The sequence below is a fragment of the Centroberyx affinis genome, unplaced genomic scaffold (genome assembly GCF_046629955.1).
Source record: "Centroberyx affinis isolate AG114_WGS23_722 - 3 ecotype Tasmania unplaced genomic scaffold, CSIRO-AGI_Caff_v1 ptg000713l_1, whole genome shotgun sequence".
NCBI classification, from domain to species: domain Eukaryota; kingdom Metazoa; phylum Chordata; class Actinopteri; order Beryciformes; family Berycidae; genus Centroberyx; species Centroberyx affinis.
The window spans coordinates 233,776-242,738 of record NW_027279330.1 but is presented as its reverse complement, the minus strand read 5'-3'; the positions used below and the strand labels follow the sequence as shown (position 1 = coordinate 242,738).

At 41.6% G+C, this 8,963-nt stretch overlaps 1 long non-coding RNA gene across 1 annotated transcript; it reads left to right on the top strand.

The window, feature by feature from the left end:
* Positions 1-4,192: 4,192 nt before the first annotated feature.
* Positions 4,193-5,339, top strand: LOC139644145 (uncharacterized). Its single transcript, XR_011695126.1, has 3 exons — positions 4,193-4,284; positions 5,127-5,177; positions 5,278-5,339. It is a non-coding gene; the product is annotated as an uncharacterized lncRNA (long non-coding RNA).
* Positions 5,340-8,963: the final 3,624 nt, after the last annotated feature.

Sequence of the window (8,963 nt, the reverse complement as noted above, 5' to 3'; positions counted from 1 at the left end):
GGCTTTGATCACAAGTTTTGAAGATATGTTATACTGTATATTGGCAGCTAATGCCACAGCTAATGTTTGTATTAGTTTTGCCAAAAACTGTTCCTAACCCCCTGTTAGGGGAACCATATAGTCTAAAAGAGAAGAAAAACATCTTCAGGTCAAATGTGTTTAACATTAAGGCTAGTAAATTTTCATGTTAGTTGGTCCTACTCACTATTTCTAGGCAATCATTACAAAGTTGTAGTCTAATTAGGTTCTCAAGGGATGAAATAGGGAAATGTGGCTTTATGTTGTGTTTATGTGTTAAGCAGTGTGTAAATGATAGTTTGATATATGTGATATACTGTATGTGTCCTCAGGTTTGTAAAGACAAGACGATGCTTTAGCCTACCATTATGAGTGGTGAGAATTTTTTATGCAATAGTAAATTGTGTTAACTAACACCGTTAGTAAGAAGAACATCAACCCTTTACCAGTGAAAAGAGTAGAGTAGAATAGAATATTTTGCTTTAAATTATGAAACCCAAATAACCCAGGACTTTTTTTGGTTCGTATCGGCCCTAAAAAGGTGAGAAACCCTCTTCTGCAAAGAAAAGTTGAGAAACTGAGTGTAAGCCTCCACTACATCCTTGTTTGCAGGAGAAAGGAATACTTTGCTCAGGTTTTGCAATTCATGCGGTATTATGCTGCCTTTACCGCTGTCGGAAATACCGCAATTACAAATTATGATTTCTACAATAAAAAAAATGTCCACCAAAAATGAATGTTTACTATATGTTTTATGAATGAAAGTGAACATGGAACCATTCATCCAACCAATGGCAGTAGAAGGTGCCCTGGAGGTCTTCCTTCAGTCGGCTAAAAGCAGGATGAGTGTGGGTGTGGGTGCGCAGCAGGGATATCGCATATTGGTGTGATTCATTTGGTATAATGCTCCTGACCCGAGGGTAGATTGTCAAATGGTTACAGGTTCGATTGTCGAATGGTCAAATGAAAAAGGTCCACTGAAATGTCCCATTTCCGACGAAAAGTACCCGAATGCGGGGCAAGTCGCATTTGCCACTGTGGAGCTCGGAAGGAGGAGCGTACAAAGAGCACTTGAAGGCGGCATTACATCGGATATGACGTTGATTATGTGCACTTCTCCGCGTGTGTTTTTAAAAAAGCGGCGGTTGCCCCCTCGGCTAACCTACGGGCGTACAATCAATAGAAGCCTTAGCGCAATATCTTCCGCACAGTAATCAAACAGTAAGTGAGCTAGTTTCCTTTTTTGGTCTTTCACCAGATTAAAGTCATTTTACTAGTATAATTAATCCAGATTGCAAACTAGCTAACCAGTTTCTCTTGCCTAGATTGTCAGACGTTTGCCAGTTTGACGCAAGCTGGCTAGCTAACGGGTCAATAGCTAACTATCTAGCTAGCTAATAGTTAAGCTATGCTATTTTAGTAAACATATTTTTTAGGGAAACCTTTTAGATGCTTCAAGATGTACTTGCTCAAGCTAGGTTAATGTAATCTGTTATGCTTTGATCTGCAGCCCCCCAATTTATTTTCTGTTGTTTTTGTAGTAATTGAACAATTAACTATATTGTGTTTGGGCCGTTTTGCAGCTGCTCTGTGTAATGTTGCACACGTCTCCCCGTATTAGCATAATAAAGCTCTGTGTCTCTTAAAAGTAATTCGCAATGTTTAATGCTGTCCTCACGCCTTATTATGGTGGAAGTACATCGTAGGAACAACAGGTAAAGGCCATGTATTGAAATAAATACTGCTTAGTGGATCACATGTATCCACGTTACCAGTCATGTGTACAAGGGGTGTATGTTTACTAATGATAAGCAAGGCAACAATACACAGCGACATGTCGCCTGGAGTTTGACAGGACTTTCTGTCTCATACAATCAGAAAGAACACGCAAGAAAGCTAGGGATTTAATACATTTCAGTACATCTAAAAATAAATAAATAAAAAGTTCCATTAATAAGTCGGGATGCATTTTACAGCTTTACGTTCAATAGACAATGGGGCTTACCAGGGCAAGAGTAATCTCAAAATGTTTAGTTTACAGAATTAAAAACTACGCATTTGAAACTCAGCAAGATGGCAAGTTGTAGAAAGTCACAATATTGTTTGGAGCAAACTGATTATTTAAAATTTGACTAGCACTGACTAGCTTCACCTGACACTCTAGTGGAAACCAGACTACATATACCCCTTATATCCCTATAAACCTTTCTTCTCTGGAAAAAAAGCTCAGCCACGCCAATGAATGTCACCGCCACGTCATGAATATGCTCTGCCACAATCGTTGAAGTTTACATGAGGTCCACGGTGGAAACCCTGTATTGGGTTCCACAGCACTTTTTTGACACGCCTTATCAAAACCAAGTTATTAGACTAGTGCTAGTCTATATAAGGGCCACCTGGCCCTCAGGGTCATTTATGCATGTGTTTATTTTTTTATCAGGATAAACTAATCAATATCAGGCTGCCATGCTCTTTTTAATTCAAATTCTGAGCTTGAGAGAGAAAATTACAGGCTGTATAAAAATGGAACATGTTATTGACACCAGTGTCTTGCTCTGTCTTTTAAAGAGGATCCTGGTGTGTCCTGTAAGCTCCTTTACTGGACCAGGATTATGCAGCAGCAGCTTCCGGAGGAGGGAGGCCTCCTGGGTGCACTGTGTCCTGGGCAGAGGAAGCTGGAGGGGAAGTGCTTCTACCTGGACAGTGTGAAGAGCCGCTCAGCTGCCCTGCTGGTGGAGGCCATATCCCTTCTTGGAGGGGTAAGTTAGCAGAGAGAGGGGTTTATGTGTGAAGATGAAGGAAAAGTGCATGTGGATCCTACGATTTGTACAGATGCTGTGGGGAGAAAAGTAGAATGTTTTATTGTGTACAGGAATTGTTGTCAGGTTAGATCCAGGTCCAAAACATTATTTCACATGTAAAATGTTCTACTAGAATTTGGCCATTATGTCAGATTGTCTGTCTTCAAAGGCACACTTAGCATTGATCAGTGCCAGAGGCAATAATTTCTCTCTGGTTTGAAGGCAGTGCACTAGCTAAAACCACTACTATTGTGTTCCAGTGCATGGTGTTTTTCTTTTTTCTTTTAAGAAACTTTTGTTTTGTTAAGTTTCAAGTCCTCCAGCTTGTTTCCTGTGGTGATATCGATGGCAAATTTCAGTCAAGTCTGTACAACTTTGACTTTTTTCCCCTAAGAAACAGTCTTAGAGCTATGTTTTGTCTCTACAAAACCAGTATGAGTATGCAGATTATTTCTGATTCAGGAATGACCATTTTTAAATGGTTGAATTCTGTCTCCTCGTTTTCTCTTTACCGTTAACCTCCCAGCCATATGCATATGCAGCCTTACCTACAGTGAGAGCGGTGAATCCAGCTGTGTACAGGGCGATATGCCAGTCTTTGCACTGCACTCATGTTTCTATCTGAGTGTTGATCAGTTTTACACATCTCTGATTAAAAAGTATCAAGTTACTGTTTACAAATACCACTACTAACACATGCGAGGTTGGAGCACATTGTCGAATTTTAAGTTTCACTTTAGTTTTCACATCTGGGGCCTCTGTCAGACTGAGTACAATGCTACTGATCCGAGCATCACTAGATGACAGACATGACGTGATGCGCACATTAGGCGCAGCGTTACAGATAGATTTAGATGAAATTCTATACATTGACCACTACTTGTGGTGGTTGTGCTAATACTGTGGTAATGAGCCTATGTATGGGAAACATTGGTACATTATTTGAAAGTGTCTGAAACTATTCAATCAAAATGGCATATATAAGGTGGATTTGAACTAAGCTGCCTATAGGACCTCTTTCATCTTACCTACTGTACAAAGTTCTATTGTTCACCAAATCCAATTGGCAACATGTGAAGCAGCCTGTGGATTATTCTGTTGTTGACCCCTGCAGACAAGGCATTGACCTCCTAGAAAAGTAGACACCCAGCTGATAACAACTTGCACACCTACTGAAGGTCAAGTTAGATTCTGTATAAAGAAAAGTAGAAGAAAAATGATTGTTGTCGCTCAACAGAGATTGATGAGTGGATGTTGTTTTCTTCTTCTGAAGAGGGTTGAGAGTTTTCTACACAAGGATGTGAGCTTCGTTGTGACTGGAAGCCAAGAGGGCCTGAAGGAGCTGAGGTGTGTGGCTACCAAAACGGGGACAAACTGGAGTGAAGAAGCCCATGGCCCCACTAAGCAGAGGGAGAGTGCCATCAGCAGCATCAACAAACAGCGATCTGGCCCTCCTAGACCGATGGTACTGAGCATTCACTCTCACATGTTTCACAAAACTTTGCTGGTTTTAAAAACGTACCCATGAGTTAATCAATGGAAGTAGAATAGTAGTCATGTTTTTTTTTTTTATCTCACTTCTATTTAACCAGATAAAAAATCTGTTAAGATAGACTAAAAGGCAGCTTCATGATGAGCTTGTTGCAGACGAGAAAGATACAACATTTGACAATAGCAAAATCACATAAAAGTTAGAGCATTAACACTTAAATGCTGGCTTCTGATTATATCTGCCTCAAGATTCTTAATTTAAGTTTTGGCCATATTTGATGTTTTTCAGAGTCAGTTTTCAGTACCTCTGTTACAGAACTTCACATATTTTCAACCTTCAGATTGCATAAAACATCACTCACAATCATACATCATTGGATAAAACTGTCTATTTACACACAGATCAATTTTGCCAAACACAGGACCTGAGAATGATGCTTCAGATTAATTTTCATGCTCCATGTGATTTGTTCCATTTGTTCTGTAATTTGTTTATTACATTACTTTTTTACTGTAGCTTTCAATTTGAATTGAAAGTGTGATACTTGGACTGGTATTGATACAGAAGTTAAAATTTCACTAAAACCAAGCAGAGTGCATCCGCTGTGACAGATTTATTAGTTGTGTGTACTTCGTTTTGTACTCAGAATTGGTATTTGCCATGAAAAGTTATGGTAATGGTTCAAACCCTAAACTGAGTTTATGGATTCCAAGTTTTAATGATAGTGTAACAGATGTTTTAATACAGCATTGGGTATGATCGCAATATATACTCTAAAATGAATCATCTGATCTGTGCTATATTTGTCTCTGCAGGGCTGTGGCAGCCGGGGGAAGGCCCTACTTGAAAAAGCCATTCGCAACAATGTGAGTAGTCGCAGCACAGTTGTGTTTGATAACATGATTGTCTATGGGCTTTAGTTTGTGGATATTTCTGACAGTCCTTAAAACCTGATCTGCCTCACAGGAACGACTGCAGGGGAACAGTGTTTTGGACAACGCTCGATCATGGGGAGTGAAGATTTTGCTTGTGGATGGTATCCTTTTGACTGACTTGACTGTTAATGTCAGAAGAATCTCACACAGCAACGTTATGACATGAATTTATGAAAACATTTTTCTTGAGTGTCTGTCCTCACCTCTGTGTAGTGCAGTAAACCTCTGCTTACAGCAGATGGCACCATGTGAGTGCTTACATTTTGCTCCATGCTGCTGTGTGTTGCTGAAATAAACTGAAGAACTCTGCCATGGACCAACACAGAAATATCAGGTTATCAACCACAGAACACTCTTGTATTGTTGTTCCTTAATGTAGTTTAAGATGTCCTTTTATACTTGAAACAGCTGACCCGAGAGAGCTTCAGTACCAAACACAAGAGGCCAGAGGTAATGTGTTGTTTTGAAAAGACAAGCAAGCAAAATTCAAAATTATGAATGTTGATAAAAGGCCAAAAAGTTTTGAAAGGGAATTATGATGCTTCAAGGCAAGACTGAAGTGGAATTGGAAAAAAAAATGTCCATCCATTAAAAATGTAATGTAATTTGTTAGGCCTTATGAAAATGCTATGATGAAGAACCCTTGAAATTCATATTCAAGCATCAGTCTTTGTTCCTGATTATTTATGAGTCATTGCAGGCTTGCCCTATTTGTTTTTAATTATTTTTTTTAATTTGCAGAGGACTAACAACAAACATCATGCTGCTCGTGTTGTCAAAGGTTAGTTTATGCGCATGCAGATGCTGCTAATGTATTTATTTCCCTACCATATTGTATCTATTTCTATAGCTATAGATGTGTAATGTGTAAATTTATTTGCTTTTCTATCCCCAATCACTTGTCATTTCTCCTGTTCCACAGCCGCAGCTTTGAGGTCCCCCTACCTTAAAGTTGAAGACTTAAGCAGGTGGGTTTGATTCCTCATTCACTGCAATTTCTGTTAGATTTATTTACTCTGCAGCACAGGAGGGGAATTTGAATTCAAGTGCAACAGTACACTTCAGGACCTGTGGCTCCACAGTGCCTGACTTTCCTCTCCAAAAATCCCTCTAAACTCTCCTTGACCTCCCTTTCCAATGTAAAGGGATCCTCACCCTCTACCTGAATCCTCTATTCCTGCCCACAAAGGTAGACCAACGGGGTATGGGGCTCAGACAGATGGGGAGCTTGGCTCACAGAAATGTTTAAATTTTAATCATGACCTCCAAGAGGGTAGTAGGGGTGATTCGCTACCACATCCATGGCCCAAAGTCTATTTCACGGCTCTGGCCCAGCTTCACGCACTAGCTGTTCTTTTCTCAAACCAGTTAATGAAGAAAGCAGAGCTAGAATTCAGCAGAAAGACAAGGTATAAGCAAAGGGAACGGTATTTTCTAGACCTGCCGTGTTAGCGTAATGGTTGTTTAGCATCAGATTAGGTGCTTTCCACATCTCAATTCCTAATGACTGTGAAACGACAATGGGTGGCAGTGACCTGGCCCTGTGTCTCTGTTCTTACTACCCCACTGGGCGCTGGTTGTGGAGGCTTGTGTTTCAACCCAGGTGATTTTCTTAATTGAACCTGTTAAGGAGTTCCGTCGGGTAATGTGACAAGTGCCATCGTGAAGCTGCTCCCCAGGAGCCCAGAGCTCAAGCGGATACGATTTCTATTCGACAAGGCTTTCCAGGCAGCACTGCCTGGTCCTGCAGGGGATCTCTATGTGCTAACAGTTCTTTTCATCAGCCCTGTCATTTCAATTAATTAAAGGGCCCTGGCTAAGGGATTGGTCCCATGCTACGAGAAATTGAACCCATGACATCTGAAACAGGTGGAGGTTACTTAGCTGGGGTCTACCTCAATTGTGCAATAGGACATTGTATATTATATAAACAAATTCCCAAAGTGGTGAGAAATAAGTTTATTTTCCAGCTGTACACAGAGATCCACTGCATTAATTTTATGATTTGTTTTTCAATGTTTAACCTTTTGCCTGCACCAAATATTTTGTTTCACTTGCATTCTAACTGTTGTATCGAATTCTCTTGTACTGTTGCATAACCAGGAAATACAAGCCCTTGCATATGCAGTCGATGACCTTCCCCACTCTATGCTACTCGGGCTGCTTCAGTCCCTTTGAGCCACCTCGGCCTGAAAAACTGACAGAGCAAGGAGAAAATAAAACCAGGTTTGTTTTATTGCATAAATCTCTAGTTGAGAAACAGTACTAGACAAAATCAAGTACTTGAATGATATAATGAACAGTTTTCTTGTCCTCTAGTTTCAAGTCCATTCTTTGTTTATTAGGGAAAGGAATAAAGCTGCAAGCAGCATCCAGAACGAACCTGAAACACCACTCAGTTGTACCCCTTCACCTTGGCGGCCACGCAAAAAGGACCTGGCTTACTGTGAATGTTGTCATCAGCCCTTCACTAATCAGGACGAGGTGCGAATCTTTCTCTTTACGGATCAGTGTTTTCGTTTTCTGTATTTAAGTTCTGTTTTTGCCTTCAGAGTTTGGCCTGTATCTGTTTATGCCTGTCACTGTCCTTTCATCATGACCTTTCCTCTCCCTTGCAGCACTTGCAGTCCGATCAGCACCGTCAGTTTGTGCTAGATTCTTCTAACTACAGTGTGGTGGACCAGCTGGTGGCTGAAATGCAGCCAGGATTCAACCCCAGTCCATCACAACAATCAGAAAAAGCACTGAACAGGTTAGTTTTGATCATCTGGTGAGATTATTACTTGTTTTTGGGTCCTAATATTCTGAAACTGTGCATTGTATAATTAGCTTTTTTCATTGGGCCACAAAGTTTCCACGCTATCCAAAGTGTATTTTGATATATTCATGTTATGGAAAAGGATTTATGTACCAGTTTATGTTTAAGTTGATGATTTTTGTTGTCACCCTGCCAGCCTACCAACTCTTCCAGCCATTGAAGATGCCTGTGTCTCTGAGCTGGAGCCTCTCACCGACGCTGAGACAGAACACGCCATTCAGGCCCTGCTGACCCAAGGTTCATCATTCAACATCTTGGTCCCCAGCCCTACTATGAAACCCCTCTCCCCCGCCCCTGCCACCCCATCACCAGGTGTTCAGCCTCCCACCCTGAATCCAGCCGCTCCACTCACGGACAGCCAGCCCCTCTCTCCAAGCCCAGCCATTCCCCTACTGGATGCCCTGCTACTCACCCACTGCCCAGCCAGTCAACCGCCTGATATTCAGCATCTTTCCCCCTGCCCTGACACCCTATGTCAGTCCTCTGACCCGTACACACTACCGCCAGTCCTCAGCCCCCAAGTCCTAGATCCTTGCCACATCATGGAGCCCCACAGTCCTTACTCAGAGCCCCCTATCCTCAGTCCTCAAGTCCTACTTCAATGTCGTAGTCCTCAGTACAGAGCAGAGGAAGACATGGAAGCACTCAGTTCTGAAACAGAAACTGTAGAAATTGTGTCTCAGTCTGTCCCAGTCCCCACCTCCACCCCACTCATTCCTCCTGTTGGTGTGAACCATGAAGAAGGAGTAAAGGGATCAAACCAAGAAGGTCTTCTTTTAGGGTTCAGTGAGCTCATGCATTCCAACAACAGCTTGGAGTGCAGTAGGCTGGCTTCACGCAGATCTCGTTCCCTCCCTCGGCTGTCGATGACCGCACCAAACCCCAGAAAACGCTGCCGG